Genomic DNA, 18,992 nt, shown 5'->3' with positions numbered 1-18,992 from the left:
ATTAAAGAAAGCCAAGTTAAACACATTATAGGAAAACTGATAAGCACCCCACAGATAAAAAGCTGAAGCTTGGTGGTGCTGGTGGTGGTAATGGCAGGGCACTGAAGGGAAGCATTATCTTTAAGGCAGTGACAGATGAACAGCTGACTTTTGAACAGCAGCAATTGAATCCAGAGAAGTGGAATGATATCTTTATTTTGTGTGTTTGTGTGTGATGGGGGCTGTGAGGAGTACTGCTGTCCTCAAATTCTCGATCTAGAAAACACATCTCTCAGGAATGGGGGCAAAACTAAAACATTTTCAGGTAAATTAAACTATATATTTCTTACCAGCTGACTCTCACTAAAAGAAATTCTGAAAAAAAAAAAATTTCAGGCAGAAGAAAACTGATGCCAGATTGAAGGTCTGAGCCATAGGATGGAATAAAAACAGAGAAAGTGGAAATATGTGAATATCTAACAACATCTTACTCTATTCAGATTGCTGTCACAAATTACCATAAAGTAGGTGGCTCGTAAACAATAGAAATTCATTTCTCACAGTTCTAGAGGATGGAAAGTGCAAAATCAAGGCAGCACCAAATTTGGTGTCTGGGGAGGGCTCACTCTGTATTTCATACTTGGTGCCTTCCTGCTGTATCCTTACATAGCTGAAGGGGCTAGCTAGCTCTCTGGGGTATCTTTTTATAAGGACAGTAATCCCATTCACGAAGGCAGAGGTTTCATCAGCTAATCACCTACCAAGAACTTCTAATACCTCCTTCTAATGCTATCACACTGGGGATTCAATTTCAACATATTAATTTTGGGAGGGACACAAACATTCAGTCCATAGCAAGTACTGCCTATATAAACATTAAGATAAGGTCTATAGACATATAAGACAAAACTAAACATAGAAGAGAAAGTGGGTAACTAGAGCCAATGCAATCTGAAATTCTTACATTGTGCAGAAAGGGTAAAAATGTTGATTAATTTCAGACTTTTATGAGTTTAGCATTTATGCCTTAATTTCTATGGTAATTGCTAAAATAACAGAAACAGAGTGCATATTTACTAGAAGTTAAAAAAAAGAATGATAAAAAAACTTCCCATCAAAGTTAAGACAGAAGAAGAAAACAATATAGGAGAACAAATAGAAAGGACAAAATTTTATAAAAGATAAATCCATATATAACATACAATATAAATATAGAATAAATGTTCTAATTAAAAAATAAAGATTATTAGACAGTATAAAAATATTCATGTGGAAGCTTTTTATAAGAGACATATATAAACCATAAAGATACAAATAATTCAAAGTAAAAAGATGAAAAATAAATACTGATCACCCACAGGAACTGCTATAGCTATACTAATACTGAACAAAATAGATTATAAGGCAATACGCACAAAATATAAATAGCATCACTTTATAATAATACATATTTTTATTTACTGAGAAAATATACCAACTCTAAATTTATAAATGTTCATTAATATAGCTTCAAACATAGTTTGCCAAAGTTGACAAAATTACCAGAAGAAATAAGTAAATTCAGAATCAGAGGAAGAAATCTTAACACACCTCTCCCAGTAGCTGATAAAAGTTCAGTCTCCTCGCTCTCAAAAAAAAAAACACAAAAACCCTAAAAAATCAAAAAAAATTGGGCACAATTTTTAAACATTATATCATATTATATTTATTATATTATATTTTTATTGTATGTTTTCTATGTTTAGATAAACAAATACCATTGTGTTACAATTTATTCAGCACAATTTTTAAAAGAACAGTTTATTATTTAAAAGATCTTGGCAACAAAAGTTGAAAGAAAATATCATTAAAAGAGGGTTTATATTAATAAAAAGCTTGCTACAAATATAATTAATGGTTGAAAATTTTCCTTCTGAGTTTTGTACTGAGACAAGGAGGGCTATTGCTCCCCTTTTAAAAAATGATTATACTGAATATCATAAACAGTGGGATAAAGCAACAGAAAGACATCATACAAATGTTAAGAATTAGACAGAAATAAAATTGTCATTATTTACTGATAAAACAGCTGCCTATGCGGAAATTCAAAAGAATCTGTAGACAAATTATAAGAAAGAAAAGTTTCTGGGATCTCATATATATATATATATATATTTAGCTAGTCAACAAATATATGATTTTTACAAAATATATATTGCATATATATGTTATCATATATACATTATACATTACCATATTAATACATTATATATGTGTATATATATTTGCAGTAAGTCACTAGAAAATGAAATTTTAAATTAGACAATTTATAATAACATCAAGAAGTAGAAAATATCTAAACATAAATCTTGCAAAAGTTATGCAAAACTTTTACAGAAAATATTGTGAAACTTAGATAAGAGTTATTGCAGAAGACTTAAGTAATTGGAAGAATATACTGTGTTTATGATATCTGGAAGACTTCATATTTTAGATGTTGATTCTTCTCAAATTGGCTTATAGGTTCAGTGCAATGTCAATCAAAATTCTAAAAGAGGGATGTGTGTGCGTGGAACTTGAAAAGTTGTTTATAATTTTTTTTTTTCTTCAGAGACAGGATCTCGCTCTGTCTCCCAGGCTGGAGTGCAGTGGCACAGTCATAACTCTCTGTGGCCTCAAATTCCTGGCCTCATGTGATCCTTCCACCTCAGCCTCCCAATGTACTGGGATTACAGAGGTGAACCACGGTGCCCAGTCTGACAAATTGTTTTTAAATATATATGGAAAAGCAAATGGAGAAGAGTGACAAAGACATTCTAGAAAAATAACAAATGAAGAGTATTTGCTTTAAAGGAATAAATACTTTCTGTGAAGCTATAATAATTAAGACTGTGGTATTGGTTCAGGGCAAGGAACTAGCAAACAGTATAACTCAAACAAAATTATGTACATATGAACCCTTGAACTGTGATAGAAGTTGCATTTTATTTCATTAAATGAAACATTATTTTCAATAAATGATGCATAAGTATATTGACCAACAATATGGAAAAGTGAAATATGGAGACTCTTACCTCACTTTATATGCAAAAATTATTGCATGTCATTTAAATACCTAAATAAGAGAGATAAAACTATATAAATGAAATAAAATTATAAGAGAATATCTTCATGGTCTTGGAATAAAAAAGACAAAAATTTATATGAGTCATAAAAGAAACAACTAGTAATTTAACTTTATTAAAAATAAGAGCTTCGGGCTGGGCGTGGTGGCTCACGCCTGTAATCCCAGCACTTTGGGAGGCCGAGGCGGGCAGATCATGAGGTCAGGAGATCGAGACCATCCTGGCTAACATGGTGAAACCCTGTCTCTACTAAAAATACAAAAAATATTAGCCAGGCATGGTGGTGGGCCCCTGTAGTCCCAGCTACGTGGGAGGCTGCGGCAGGAGAATGGCATGAACCCGGGAGGCGGAGCTTGCAGTGGGCCGAGATCGTGCCATTGCACTCCAGCCTAGGTGACAGAGCGAGATTCCATCTCAAAAAAAAAAAGAACTTCTATGTATCAAAGATATCAAAGTTAAAAAGATAACACTAAAAGTAAAACTACAAACCACTGAATTGAAAAGTATCTGCGGCACATACAACTGACAAATATCAGCCATCCAGAACATTTAAAGAACTACATACATCCTGAAGAAAAAAAGAAACAAATGAATACAAAAAAAATAATGAAAAGATATGAACTGGTCTTTTTAAATTGGCCATAAGCTTATGAAAAGTGGTTTAACTTCAGTGGCAATCAGAGATATAAATATTGAAACCACAATGTGAAGTTGAATGTCAAAAAATTTTAAAGTTGCATAATATTAACTTTGGTAAGATTTCATTCATCGCTGGTTGGAGGGTAAATTGGTACAATCACTTGAGGAAACATTTGGCAGGATGGAGATTCATGTACTTTATGACCAGTCTTTCTAGACTTGCTGTATATACTATAGAAGGCTTTGTATATGCACACCAGAGGACACGTATGAGCATATTCACACTAACTCAAACTGGAAGTAACCTAGCTGTTCACCAGCAGTAGAATGGCTACCTGTATGATAGTTTCTTATACCAGGGTATTCTATACAGAAAATAAGATAAATGAACAGCAGCTACATACAATAACATAAGAAAAATCTCTAAACATAATGTTCAATAATGAATAAATCATGGGACTATACATATATATGATATATATGCATGTGTGTATATATGTACATCTGTGTGTGTGTGTGTGTGTGTGTGTGTGTATACAGTGATTCTTTTTGTAAGAAGTTGAAAAATAGCCTAAACTAAACAATACTTTTGAGGAAAATTATAACAGCATTAAAGCTCAAGAAAACAAATAAATGATTATGATGATAGCATAGTGGTTACCCCTCTTGGATGAGAAGAGGGTTACAATTGCATAGAGGCAGACACAGGGCTTCTGGGGTTCCGGAGGTGCCCCATTTCTTGACCTGGGTGCTGTTTTCACAAGGATGGTTCTTTATAATCATTCATAGAGCCATACGCATATATTTTATATATGTTTAAACATAAATTTTTGCTATCTGCAAATGTTTTGAATAAGGAAGAAGGGGAGGGAAAAAGGAAAAAGAGAGGAAAGAGGAAGGGAAGAAGGAAGGGAGTTGGGCAGACTTAACGGATGCAAATGCCAGATCCATCCTCCCCCAGGGTTGGTATCCAAGCCCTTGGGCTTTGCTTATTGTTTGGATGGTTGCATCCACACCCAGTCTGGATACCTTCCTCTGGAACCTGACAGAGCCACCACTCCAAGTTGCCAGTGCAATGAAATTATCACATGTTGAATTTCATACTGACTTTAACCTTTCACCTGTGATCTAGATAAACTTCAAGCTGACAACGCCTTGGATTTCAAGAACTTAAGCCTGCACTTTGCTTCTATGAGGAACTGCCAATGTTTTGCCCTCAGGCAAAGAGGAAACCTGATTTCTTTCCCCTGACCACGTCTCAGAATGTCCAGTTCCAGCCGTTAAGATCTCTCCCCTGCTTCAATCTGCTAATTAAGAACATACTCCGTCACCTCTCTCCCTCTCCCTCTTCATCTTCCTCTCCCTTTCCCTCTCCCTCTTTTCTCCTCTCTCCACCTCATTTCTTAATTTTTCCCTCCTACTCTTCCTCCCTTTCATAACACTGAATCATTTCTGATTGTCCTGCTTTGTGATACAGTTCAGGGAGGTCTGACACAGAGAAGAACTGTCAGTCTTTCTATTGCTTCAATCACTTCTTTATTATCAAGATAGGGAGAGAAATGCCATTATCTTTCACAACTTCACTTTGTGGGACAGATGTATTTTTAGTAGGCTCCAGAGGACTGCAACAATTCTATACATTGACATAACTTCAAAATCAACCACTTTCTCACTGATATAATTTGGAAATAAACTGAAGTGGGTATAGTTTCTTGCTCTTCTGTCCCTTCCAGGGGACAACAGTTAGTGAACCAACCACCCATACGCAACTGTCAATTGGCCACATGAATAGAGTGAGTGGTTAAGTGTTCATTTTCCTAACACATATAAAATATAAAAATAATTTAAGAATATTATAATCTATACATAGATATATTTCATTCTTAGGATCTGCTCTAGCTAAAATAAAAATGATAATCTACCTACTAATTATTAAGCCACTGTTATGTATAAGGCACTATGCTAGTTGCTTGCTATACACTATTTAATTTAATCTTTAATAGTTCTACATGTATGTATTGTTTCTTTGCAGACTGAAGTGAACTGAGCTTATAGTGCATATGAGAAAAGTTTCTATATAGTTCAATCTGCATCTAATTTATGCATGGATGCTTAGCAACTGTCAGAAAAGCATTCTGAACACTCCTCCATGGGGTGAACATTAAAAGATTCTTTTCCTCAGGAATCTAGAACTAGAAATACCATTTGACCCAGCCATCCCATTACTGGGTATATACCCAAAGGATTATAAATCATGCTGCTATAAAGACACATGCACATGTATGTTTATTGTGGCACTATTCACAATAGCAAAGACTTGGAACCAACCCAAATGTCCAACAACGATAGACTGGATTAAGAAAATGTGGCACATATACACCATGGAATACTATGCAGCCATAAAAATGATGAGTTCATGTCCTTTGTAGGGACATGGATGAAGCTGGAAACCATCATTCTCAGCAAACTATCACAAGGACAAAAAACCAAACACCGCATGTTGTCACTCACAGGTAGGAATTGAACAATGAGAACACATGGACACAGGAAGGGGAACATCACACACCGGGGCCTGTTGTTGTCCATGAGAATACATGGACACAGGAAGAGGAACATCACACACCGGGGTGGGGAGAGGAGGGAGGGACAACATTAGGAGATATACCTAATGTTAAATGACGAGTTAATGGGTGCAGCAAACCAACACGGCACATGTATACACATGTAACAAACCTGCGCGTTGTGCACACGTACCCTAAAACGTAAAGTATAATAAAAAAAAGATTCTTTTCCCTCAAACAGGAAATTTTACAATTGTGTCTTAGAGTTTTAACTAAGTCTGAAACATTAAACAAAAATGAAAATGTAAAATAGAGATAGGATTGCATAAGTCACGGGGGCATCAAAGAGGATACGGTGGTGGGAGTAGAAAGTGTGGAGATAAGATTCCCAAAATCATTGCATGATACCTTCAGAAACCACTAACAGTAACTTCCAGCCTCAGCAACTCCCTTTGCTTATCAATTTACAACATGGAAATAGGTGCATCATTCAAAGTCTATGTAGCAAATATTCATGTCAATGGTGCTTAAAAATTCTGTCATTTTTTCCCCAAAACCCCTACAGAGAATCTCCCACACTGAAAATTAAGCTTAAGGAAAGTTTTGCTTCTCGCAATTTAGCAGTTTTGAGTTTTTCGTGCATGGGCGCCACTCCACCCCATCCCACTCCATCCTAAATTGAGTTTGAGGCTTTTTTGTTTTCACTCTTGCATAACATGAAAACGAGTGAACACATTTTACTCAAAATTTCCATCTGCAAATCCCCTAAGTGGTGTGAAAAATCCTGGAAAATCTCAGAGCAAAAGAGGACGCTAGGAAAAATCAGGACAAGTGGAAACAGCAGTGAGGGATGTAACCTAATGTCTGTGTCAACACAACCAGTGTTGCTCAAAGACATCCGCTCTGCTGTGAGGCTGGGCTGCTAGGTCAAAGCCATGGCTTATTTCTGTTTCACAGTGATGATCAGGAAGCACCTGCCCCCAACAACAACCCAACACGCCTCTCCACTGTCCAGTAGACAAGCCAGGCCCAGTGCCTACAGCCTATCATATGGGCAAGATCCTATAAAAATGATGCCCCAAAAGAAGCATTGGCTCTAAAGTAAAAAAGAAAAACTGGAAAATTGACATCAATATGGTCAAACAGGTATGAAACAGAACACTATTTTAACTAGCAAATTAGAATTCACTTCATATAGAGATATATATACACATATATATTTGTATACATACATATATGCATATGTATGTGTATATGTAGAGAAATCCACAAACAAATATGCATATGTGCATAATATTTAATTGAGATGTGGATACATTTTAGTATGTTTGATATAGTGTGGCATGGGCCTCTTAAAATATGGTCTTTGAAAAGCCCTGCTCAGCTTGCAAACATTGCAATTTGTTATTCCTTCATTCAAATCGATAAAATTGCTAAGTATCTGTCACTTAAGTAAAGCCAAACAAAATTGCTATTATGCAAGGTTCTTGAAAGTATATACCTTCCTTCAAAGAACACAAAAATATAGTTGAGGAAGCCAGTCATTTTAAAACAAAAGAAATTATGGTATAATTTTAAAAAGATAATTAGCAAATGACAATATAAACAGGGGAGAGAGAAAAAGGCGATTCTGGAACTGCTATAGGAAAGACCACATGAAGAAGCTGGGTCTTGGGTTAGGTCTCAGAGTAGGGCTGAAGATGTGGGTAAAGGGGGAGGAGTACGTGCTAGAATCCAGGGAATGATGGGGCAGGCAGAGGGAGGGTGTTGAGAGAGGGGCCACAGCCTCAATATCTTTAGTGAACTTGGCTGTGCACATTCATAGAGGATGCTGAGAAGAAGCTTTTACTGGTAAGATGCGTAATATTTAATTATGCGAGTGTTAGTTATTTAACATTTAATAGCTAAAATCTTCTCTGTCCACCTAGAGTCAGGAGCACTAGTGGATTCTTGAGAGAGCAGCCAGTAATGGGCCAGCATCAAAGAAGCTGATGAGGGACTTTTTGCACCCCCACAGCTAAAGCAAGACATTGAGGGCCCAGACTAACTACTTCTTTATTCTATTCCGGGATGTCTTCAGAAATCCTTTCTTCGTGATATGCAATGGATGCTATCATTTCAGTCACCGTGATGTCAAAGTGGGAATCAATATTTGAGGGAAGGGAAATATCCCAACCCTGACCATCTACTGGTAAGACTACTGGTAAGACTAGCCTCTCTTCTGTTGGTGGGCCTTTTATCTTCCAAAAAAAGAGTTAAAAAATCAATCTCTGTTCTACGCTCCCACCACATTTTGCTTCTATTACTCTGTAATGGATACCTCCTTCCTTGTGTTAGCATTCAGTGCACACGTGAATACCCCACGTTGCTCACATGTGGGCAAGGCAGTGGTGTCAGAGATACTTCATCTATCTCCGTATCCCCCATACCTAGCACAGGGTCTAGCCATTGGGAGGGGCTCAGTGAGAGGAATAAATGGGAAAAAAATCATATGAATAAATAAAGACAACAAAAATGCACACCCCTACAAACGATGTCATATATGCATACATTGAGAGAGAGAAAAAAGTGTTTAATTTCCAGAAGAGATATACTTTTTTAAAATTTTTACAAATAAGCAGTAATGCTGGTTTCTTCACATTGCAGAAATTGTTATTGTGAACCACAGTTTCCAAATACCCACCTGAGTATGAAAATGAACCTTTGGTCTTAATAGCAGTAGTGGGTTTGTGTTTCTTGTTCTCCGATTACAGAAATAATGAGGTTAGTGTTGTGTAGAAGGAGAAGTTTCAAAGAACACAACTGGGTCCAAATCTAGCACCCCCAAAGATTGCTTTTGTAATTTTAAAGTGAGTATTCTCTTGGAGGATGAATTTCTCCTCTGCAAAACTAGAACATAATGATATCACTGTTTACAGCAGTTGCTATGAGGATAATACACATGACAATACTCTGTTAATTGTTAAGCATTATAAAAATATAAGAGAAAAATACTATGTTTGCCTCAAATGTAGAATTCCTTGCTTTTTAACACTCTGCAAAGCATTGAATGGGAAGAAAAAGGAATATCCTACAGATTGAAAACCATGCAAAAGAATCCATGCCTTCATGGTTACCTCTCCTCTCCAGATGGTTTCATCCAGAACATTCCCCCATATCCTGGCTGCAAACTCACTGGATTTCCGAAACAAAAGAGGTTACTTTGTCTAACCTTTGACTCCTCTCTGATGAGGAAACAAAGCCTCAGTAAAGGAAAGTGGCTTCTCCAAGCTTAGAGAATGGGATCCCTCATAGGGGAATCTGAACATGCCCTGAATCCTAACTCACCTCTTTCCCCTGGGCCACACTGTCCTCATGAGAAAATATGTCATGTTTCTGCATTTGAGGTTGTCCATGTTTTCCTTTATTCAGTTTCCTATGTGAACAAAAAGTATGGCTGAGGGTTTTGTGGGGAGGAAGTTGAGGCCAAACAATGTTCTTGCTTGTTTTTACAGCATGCACCATGAAATTAGGGTAATAGAGGTTGAGATGTTGTAGAATCTAACAGAAAGATGATAGGTTTTGGAATCAAGCCTGGGTTTGAATTCTGACTTTTACCCCGGTCCCATGCCCAACCCCCTAAGCACATACAGCTTACTCTGAAATCATGGGAAAGTTATTTAAATTTTGTAAGTTTTAGTTTCTTTTGTAAATGGAGGAAACTGATAGAAATCAAGAGTTGTGCTGTGGATAGTTAATTGAGCTCACATTTGCAAAGCACGTAACACAGTGCTTGGTTCATAGATAGTGGAGATGGCTATTTTCTTATAGTAGTATGATTAAAGAGTTTTATGCTATAGTCCATGGTTCTCTGCTTTATCTAATAATGGGATAGTAAAACATTTCCTAGAATAGGGAGAAAAACAAAAGGAGACTATTAGATTTATATAAGCAATTTCATCTAATTTTGGCTAGTTCCTAAAATTAGTTTTTTTTTTTAAGGCTGACCACTAAATGCTTTTATGATTATACAAAAGCACAGAAAGAGCACTTTGGATTAATAAATGCTTGTTAACAAGCTAGAAATACGAAACAAGATTTATAGATGATAACACTACTATGGTAATGGTTTTCTACAAAACTAAGAAAAATTAAAAAATTTGACTGTATGAATTAATATTCCACATGCATATAACACAAGAAATTTAATAGACACAAATTTATGATGATCAGTTTTGGACAAACTACCCAAAGATGAAGGGGAAGGATTACTTAAGTTGTTCTGAGAAAGCGTGGTGAACCACAATCTATCTGGGAGTTCACAACGTCACAGTGAAGCATTGCTACACACTCACTGGGATGTGTTCCAAGTGGCATGTCATGTATAGCCCATGAGGGAGACTGTTTCATCTACCTCATGCATTCTTTAGATACAAGCAAGAGATTCAGGTATGGCCTGGCACTTACATGAAGAACAGCTCTTATTCAGAGATGAGAAACAAATATGAACAGAAAGATGGAAAACAGTTGCTATATGAGACATACGAAGTCAGGTATAAGCTTTGGTTTGTAGCATCTGCTTTGAAGCAGCAAAGTATTTCTTTCTAGGGTCTTTGACATTGCATATAACAATACTTTTCTTAGTGGATTGTTTAAAAATATGTTTGGCTGCACTTAACAACAAAGTTTCAGAAGCTCTAAGGATATACATATTTTACTTATTTATTATATAGAAAAAGTAATTAGTTTGGGGTGGGTATGATAGCTCCGAGGTTATCAGAAATTTAGTCTAACTCTGTTTAAATTTTCTACTTCTTTCATACATAGCTTCTTCCATCCTCAAGTTTACTTCATGTCATAAGATATGAGCTGGGGCCTGACCACCGCATACACATTTCAGGTAGCAGGAAGGAAGAAGAAGGAGTTCAGTTGAGTCAGTCTTAGAGTTTTTGGGGGAAGCTCTGCCCACTCCTCTACTACCTTGACTTGCGTTTTATAGATCATTGACCCCTAATAGCTGCAAAGGAGGCTGAGAAATTTCATATTTTATCTCTGCATTTGCTGCACTGAAGAAAGTCAGGGGAGTGTTTTTAAAACAGAAGAGGAGAATGGGTATTACGTAGGCAACTAAGTCTCTTCTACAATTGTGCTTCCCAGCTAACATTCAAACTGGAACTTCACGGGTGATGTGATTTCCTGAAGTCAGAGATAAAATTTCTTTACTTTTACAAAAAAAAGTTGTATTTCTGAAAAACATTTAATACTGATTTACAATTTGCAAAGAATCTTCATACATATGAGCTATTTGATTTTCACAGCAATCATGGACTGGATAAAGAAAATGTAATACGTATACACCATTGAATACTATGCAGCCATAAAAAAGAATAAGATCATGTCTTCTGCAGGGACATGGATGGAGCTGGAGGCCATCATCTCAGCAAACTAACGCAGGAACAGAGAACAAAATACTACATATTCTCATTTATAAGTGGGAGGTAAATGATGAGAACACATGGACACATAGGGGAGAATAACACAAAATGGATCGTATCAGAGGGTGGAGGGTGGGGTGAGAGAGAGGATCAGGAAAAATAACGAATGGGTACTAGGCTTAATACCTGGGTGTTGAAATTACCTGTACAAAAAACCCACATGACAAAAGTTTACCTATGTAACAAACCTGCATATGTACCCCTGAACTTAAAATAAAAGTTTAAAAAGGAAATATTTTGTGGACATCGTCAAAGAATAAAATAAGCTTAGAAAAGCTTAACAAATTGCCAAAGGCTAACCAGTTAGTAAGTGGATGAAACAAGATTTAAACCAGATCTGACAGACTCCAAAGCCCACATTCTTTTGTTGGAAAATTGATTAACAAGCTGTCAAGTCCCCCTAATTATTTTTTAACTAGGAAGTTATGATTTTCCACTTATTCTATCCTTTATTTGTAGCCAACTATGTCTTTAAAAAAAAAAAAGGTTAGCAAAATCAAAATTATTTAACCTAGGGTGGAGAAAGGAAGGAAAGGAAAGCAAAGAAGGAAAGGAAGCTAGCTCACATGTATTATTTACTAACTTCTTTTTAAACGCATGACCTTATTCTACCCTTCCAGCAGCTGTGTTGAGTAGGTAATATTATTCCACTGATGAGGAAACTGAGATCAGAGAGGTGATGAAACTCTCGTAAGCTCATCCTGTCAGTAAGTGACAGATGAGGATTTTAGCACCACTCTTTTTGACTCCCTACCTGAACTTTAATTTATTAATATCTCAAATTATTTGAAAGGTTGTTTCCTGATTATTTATCCATATGGAAGTGTGCAATAATGAAGAGACAAAACAAAGTAAAAGCTATGTTAGTTGAACAGTAGAACTTCCGAATAATGAGAAGAAAATCAAACAAAGAATAAGAGCCTGTAAAAGATTTGAAGTATTTATTACTACCTCTTTAGGAAGTTCGCAAATGGCCCTTTGTCCTAGTTGGTTTAAACATACATTTGTTTTAAAGAGGAGCGGCCTATAGTTTTCTCAACTGACATATTTAGTTTTAAGTTCACAGTAATAATAGCTAATAGCGAATACTAATATATGACTAAGGTTACTAAATGTTGCATGAGATATAATTACATATATACACACATACATATATATGTTATTTATCTTAAATTCAAATTTAATGGAGTTTCTATATTTTCATTTGCTAAATCTAGCAATCCTATATGTGCCTATATGCATATGGCTTCATTTAATTCTTGCAACAACTCTTGATAGGGTAAGATAAGGTTATGGATATCTAGGGAGGTTAATTTCAAGATCACACAATTACAACATGAGGATTCACATTCATATACGTCTGCCTCATAGTCTATGGTCATAACATATTTTCTCGAGGGTTGCAGATGAAAACAACCTTGACATTCTCTAACAATTAAATCATTTAACTATTTATTGATTATTCTAAAAGAGGAGAGGGAGCTCATGAAAGCCGTAAAGAATAAAAAATCTGCCTCCTGAACAAAGGCTAAAGTAGGTGATACTTTTAATATCTTCCAGATCATTAAGAGAAGCAAAGAAATGTCCTTTTTGAGAATCATTAAAGCAGTAGTTCTCAACAGGGGGAGATTTTCACCCAGGGGAACATTTGGTGATATCTGGAGACATTTTTGGTTGTCACAATTGGAGGTACTACTGGAATCTAGTGGGTAGAAGCCAGGGATGCCAAACATCCTACAATGCACAGGTCAGCAGGTCAGCCTCCAAAACAAAGAATTATCCAGTCCCCAAATGTCAATAGTGCTGAGTTTCAGAAACCCAAATTAAAATAATCTGTTGAGGTTTTAACATTTTTGTTTTCACTTTAAGATGCAGAACTGTATGCAGAGAGTTGGAGGGTAGAGGTTTGGGGGCTTCCATGAAGGGTGTCTATATTCCAAATAGTAAAAACAAAAAAAAATTATTCCTGGGTTCTATAGAATATGCAGGAGAAGCTGGCTGGAGCCCTTTGGAAACTGGCACCTAACAGTGTGCCCTCAACATCTTTAGAAATCAAAGCTGGTCTTTGCTGTGCTGTCCTTCCTGTGTTTTCTGATGGTTCGGTTTTCTTCTTTGTGGTGATACTTGCATTGGTTATTGATAAGGTTTGGCTCTGTGTCCCCACCCAAATTTCATATTGAATTGTAATCCCCACATGTTGAAGGAGAGACTTGGTGAGAGGTGAATTCATCATGGGGGGGGGTTTCCCCCTTGCTATTCTCATGACCATGAGTTCTCAGAAGATCTGATGGTTTAAAAGTGTTTGGCAGTTCCCCCTTCATGCGCTCTCTCTCTCTCCTGCTGTCATGAAAGATGTGCCTTGCTTCCCCATCACCTTCTGCCATGATTGTAAGTTTCCTGAGGCCTCCCGGCCTTGGGGAACTATGAGTCGATTAAACCTCTTTTCTTCCTCAATTACCTACTGTCAGGTAGTTCTTTATAGCAGTGTGAAAGGGGACTAATACAGTTATATGCAGACTATGCTGTGCACTGCAATTCTAATCAAAGTGTATCTTATTTTTGGACAACTCAGTTACAAAGGCCACATGTGAGTGAGCATGGAGGAAAGTTGAGACTCCAAGTGTCCCCCATCTGCATTTGACCCTTCTGTCCTTACATTCATACTGCCTCTCCAGATGTCCCTGTCTGTCTAAACGTTGGGGAAAAAGGGATTGTAACTAAAGGACTGGATTAGTATAAAATACATGGAGTTAAACTACCTTAAATTCAATCTCATTCAATTGATTTTCTCAGTATGTAACCATGGACAGTTTTTAAGAACCTCTGAACACCATCGTTATTACCAGTAAAATGCAAATAATTATATTCACCTCACAGGGTTGTGGTAAAATATCTTAGAGAAATTATTTTATAATTTAAAAAGCATCATTTAAACAGCTTAAAGTCCTTGTAGACTATTTGCAAAGAGGGTTTTAAAGCATATGTGTTAGGCTAAAGCAGCTATCCATGTTTGTAGTTTATTCATTCTATTGACAAACTCAATTTTAGGTACCATGATGTAGAGAGCATGCCCTCCCTCAACCAAAAGAACAGGACTATTTTGCTAAATGTGTTTGTTTAAACACTTTCTCCTTTTTTTTGCTGGGTAGGTGGCTAGAGAGAGCAAAGTAACTTTTTCTTCAAACAAATAAATGCAAGAAATACCCCATTCTGGTTGACAGAACTTGGTAAACAATGGCTAGCTTTTAAATGTTGATGGCTTTAGGGTACAATTGAGTTTGAGTGGTGCCTTCAGCATCTCTTGACAGATGAGAATTTGTAAAGTGAGAAACACCAGACTGACCCTGGCTCTGTGTTACCAAACTCAAACAGACACGATACTGAGTGGGAGAGCCACCCTCCTCCAAGGAGCTGAGCAGGGGTTCGGGTTCTAGGGCAAAACATTTCAGGGGCTGGATTCTTTGAAGTTTTTTTTTTTTTTTTTAAGTGGAGGTTTCCATAAGGGCTATATTAATTTCAGGATTCTCATTTTTTTCTGGTCCATGTCAGAGTTACAGAACACACAGAGCCAGAGGGAGGCTGATGTTGAAAATGGAGAGACATGAGTAAAGAATCTAGAAAGACTTGCCTGAAGTTGGATTTAGATATCTTTTCTCTTTCCTTCCTGCCCACCCTGTTCCTCACAACTTACCACACTGTATTATTGTCTGTCTACTTTCATGTCCTCTTCCCCATGAGACTGTGAACCCCCTGGGGACAGGGAGTGAGTCTTATTTATTCTTTAACCACAGCACTTTGCATGTAATGCCTATTATACAGTTTGAGCTCAATAAAGGAGGCAAGGGGAAGGGAGAAAGGAAGGAAGGAAAGGAAAGAAGGGAGGGAGGAAGGGAAGGAAGGAAGGAAGGAGAAAAGAGAGGAAGGATAAAAGGGAGGGGGAGGGAAGGAGAATATAAGGAAGGAAGGGGTTAAAAATGAAAGAAAGAAATGAATAAAGGAGGGAGGGATGGCAGAAAGAAGGAAGGAAGGAAATAAAATAGGCTCAAAAAGAAAGGAAAGGAGTGAAGGAGAGAAAGAGGAAGGGGAAAGGGAGAAAGGAAGAAGTGGCTTGATTAAATTTGATCTTGGACTAACAACAGTAAAATGAAATTCTTCAATCCAATGAAGTTTGTCAGACAAATGGTTACTACCTTAAAAAAAGTTCTCTCTCTGTGAGACAGCATAAAACAAACTCTAGTTCTGCAGCAATTTCCCAGGACCTGGCTTAGCACCCTCAGGAACCTCATCCTTCTTGACTTTACCTTCCCACCCAGCTCTTTTGGTCTCCTCATGAGCTCCCCTCAATTCCTTGCTTATTTGCCCAGGTGTATTGGCACTTGTATTTCATTGTCCCTATTTGAATGTGGTGATCCAGTTCTGGATATGTCTGTAACCTGGCAGGAAACCCACAGGACAGTGCTCCCAACACCATCATAGGTGCCTCTCTTATATCTCTGGGCATAAAGGCACACACTGGTGCTGTGCCCAGGTTCCTGGACACCAGAACCATGAACCCTGCCCCTCAGAAAGGGAATTAGAGAATGATATTTTCAAATAAGGCCCCTCACCAGGGGGCCTTATTTGAAAGGCCTACAAAATGCTGGCAGTACATTCCTGTATCAAGCCATACCTGAAGCCAGCCCAGACCCTGGATTCAATCTACATTTGCAGAAGTCAGTGAATTCTCCTGCTTATGCCAAGGTTAATCAAGATGCCTTCACTAACTGACTGATAGCATGAGTGAAGCAACATTTGTCTGGCTTTAAAACTTAGGTTCCTCCTGTATGACAAGGCTGTTCCCACAAGGTTCCATCCCCAGGTCTCTCTGGGGGTGTTTTGGTGGGTTGTCAGGGACACTTGCCCTAGAAAAGCTGCAGAATTCCTCTCAGTGCTTCAGCAAGAACTGATCCATGATAAATGATTTGGATAGTGGGCTTTCACTTAATACTTCTCTGGAATATTCCTTTGAAGTCGAATAACTAGCTATTGAAAAGCAACTGCCATATGCTGTACTGATGGCTCAGATGAAGAAAATTAGTGAACTGTCCTAATTTTCAGCTGATTCAATCATGAATGGAAGTTATGAGTTGCTGTGAATTGAGCACTAGATGTGCTATCTGTGTGGTTGGTATTTTACTTGCTTCTTGATGGGCACAAACTGTCAAGCCCAGGGTCTCCCTTTTACCAATTATCAGAGCCTACCACTAGATAGCTAGTATTAGCTTTAGTGTATCTGAAAAGCTTTCAGATGAAATAATAATAATAAACACATTTATCTGAAGGAAGCTCTAAAGCATATATAAATCTTTTTATGTAGACTAGGCTAAAGTAACAAAAAAAGTTTATATATATATCATTCAATATGATAGGAGTTTATTTCTAAATAAGTTAATGGCCAGGATGGTTCCAGGTATGTGAGTGGTGAGGAAAGTGATTCTGCTCCATGGGGTCATTCAAAAACTTTAGGATGATAGCAGCTCTGCAACCATCAACATGGTGCTTATAAAGTTACCATGGTGGGGCGGGTGTTGTGACTCCACTTAGCTTTAAAGATTAAAAGTCATGGAGGAAGAAAAATGAGAGGCTTTAATGGGCCACAGCTGGAAGTGGCACTCATAATTTTATTGGCTGGGGCTTAGTCACATGGTCACATCTAACACAAGGGAACATGAGAGATGTAATTGAACTAGTTCCCTGCTCAGGAAAAATGGAAGAGTAGATTTTTATTGTACAGATAGTTGTCTTTATCACAATAAGTAAATTTCTGTTAAATGCAAAAGAGAATTGGTTGATTTGTAGAGAAGCATTGGTTTCCCCAGGAAAATAAGAAACAGGAACATGTTGTCTGGGGGTTAGGATGGGTGTAGTAGGAAGACAGGAGTAGGGACCAAAAGAGAAAGTGAGATGGTTGGAAAGTCCATCTCTGCCACCTTGTTCAAATGTCTGATCACCATCTGGGAAGTAAGCATAGTCTCTAGCATTCTTATTGCCACACAGTGAAGGCAACTCCTTCTCTATAAGGTCTATGTAATTTGTTATCTCCCTCACAATAAGAAATTGAAGTTGCAACTACGATCTAGAGAACCTTGCCATGCATGAAGCCCATGAGAGAGGTCCAGTTGCAGAGGCAGGATATTTCCAAGGGCAGTGGTGTTCTGTGATTTAGGAGTAAATGAGTAAGTGACTAAGGAGGTCAAATCCAAGTTCAAAAAGAAAAGTTTGATTTAGTAATTGAAAAATAGTCAAATGAATAATGGCAATCACCATAATGACTACATAGACCCTTAATGTGTTCAAAAGCAGTGAGCTTTAAAAAATCTGCATGCACTTGCATTTTTTTCATCTTTCTCTATTGTTTTCATTCTAAAACCAAGATGTAGGTGGAAAATTTTATCAGCATCTGGGTAAGGCCCCCTGCCAGTCTTGAAACATTTCATTAATCATTGAGATTCTCACCATCTTTTTTTTTTATTTTTTAGAACAATGACTCACCCATAGCTGCACAACAGTCAGGACAGAGGTAACTGAATTTTACATTTTTAAGCTTTTGCTTCTTAAAAAATAATCTTCACTTCTGAAATATAAGACTGCTTTAAGTGAATATGCATGTGTTTATGAGAGACAAGTGGGAAAAGGCAAATTAACTGCAATTGAGAAGTGATACTTATGTTTAAGATTTTCTTTCCTTTCCAGTTTTCACGATTAGTCTTACCCACCTTTTCCCCTTGGGGAGAAGGAGTCCAGGGAGCTGCTGGAGGCCCCTCTAATTGTTTGTACTTCACCACTTAGTTGAAATTACACTGGGTCACATACTCTCCCATACCTTTTATCCAGAATGTTCTGGAAAAAAACACAGTGAGAAGAGAAGAGGCAGAAAGAAGTACTTGGGAATCAAGAAAGAGGTGACGTGACAACCTCTTCCTTCACAGGAGGCTCACTCTAACTGAATATCTTGTCTGTCACAGCACATGTCCGGAAAATTTCATTTTAATTCGCCTCAGCTGGGACTACAGTTACTGTTTGAAAGAAAGAACAATCAACAAAGTACCTAGGAAAGAAGACATCTTGCAACACTCTTCAATTTCTTCTTAAATGCTTGGGGGAAACGTGAAAAATACTGATAAATAGGAAAACAAAATTGTTGGCAATAAAATTAATAAACAGTTTATATTTTCTTCCTTTCAAATTTACTGAAG

The sequence above is a fragment of the Hylobates moloch genome, unplaced genomic scaffold (genome assembly GCF_009828535.3).
Source record: "Hylobates moloch isolate HMO894 unplaced genomic scaffold, HMol_V3 SCAFFOLD_13, whole genome shotgun sequence".
Classification (NCBI taxonomy): Eukaryota; Metazoa; Chordata; class Mammalia; order Primates; family Hylobatidae; genus Hylobates; species Hylobates moloch.
Note: the sequence above shows the minus strand (reverse complement) of the source record.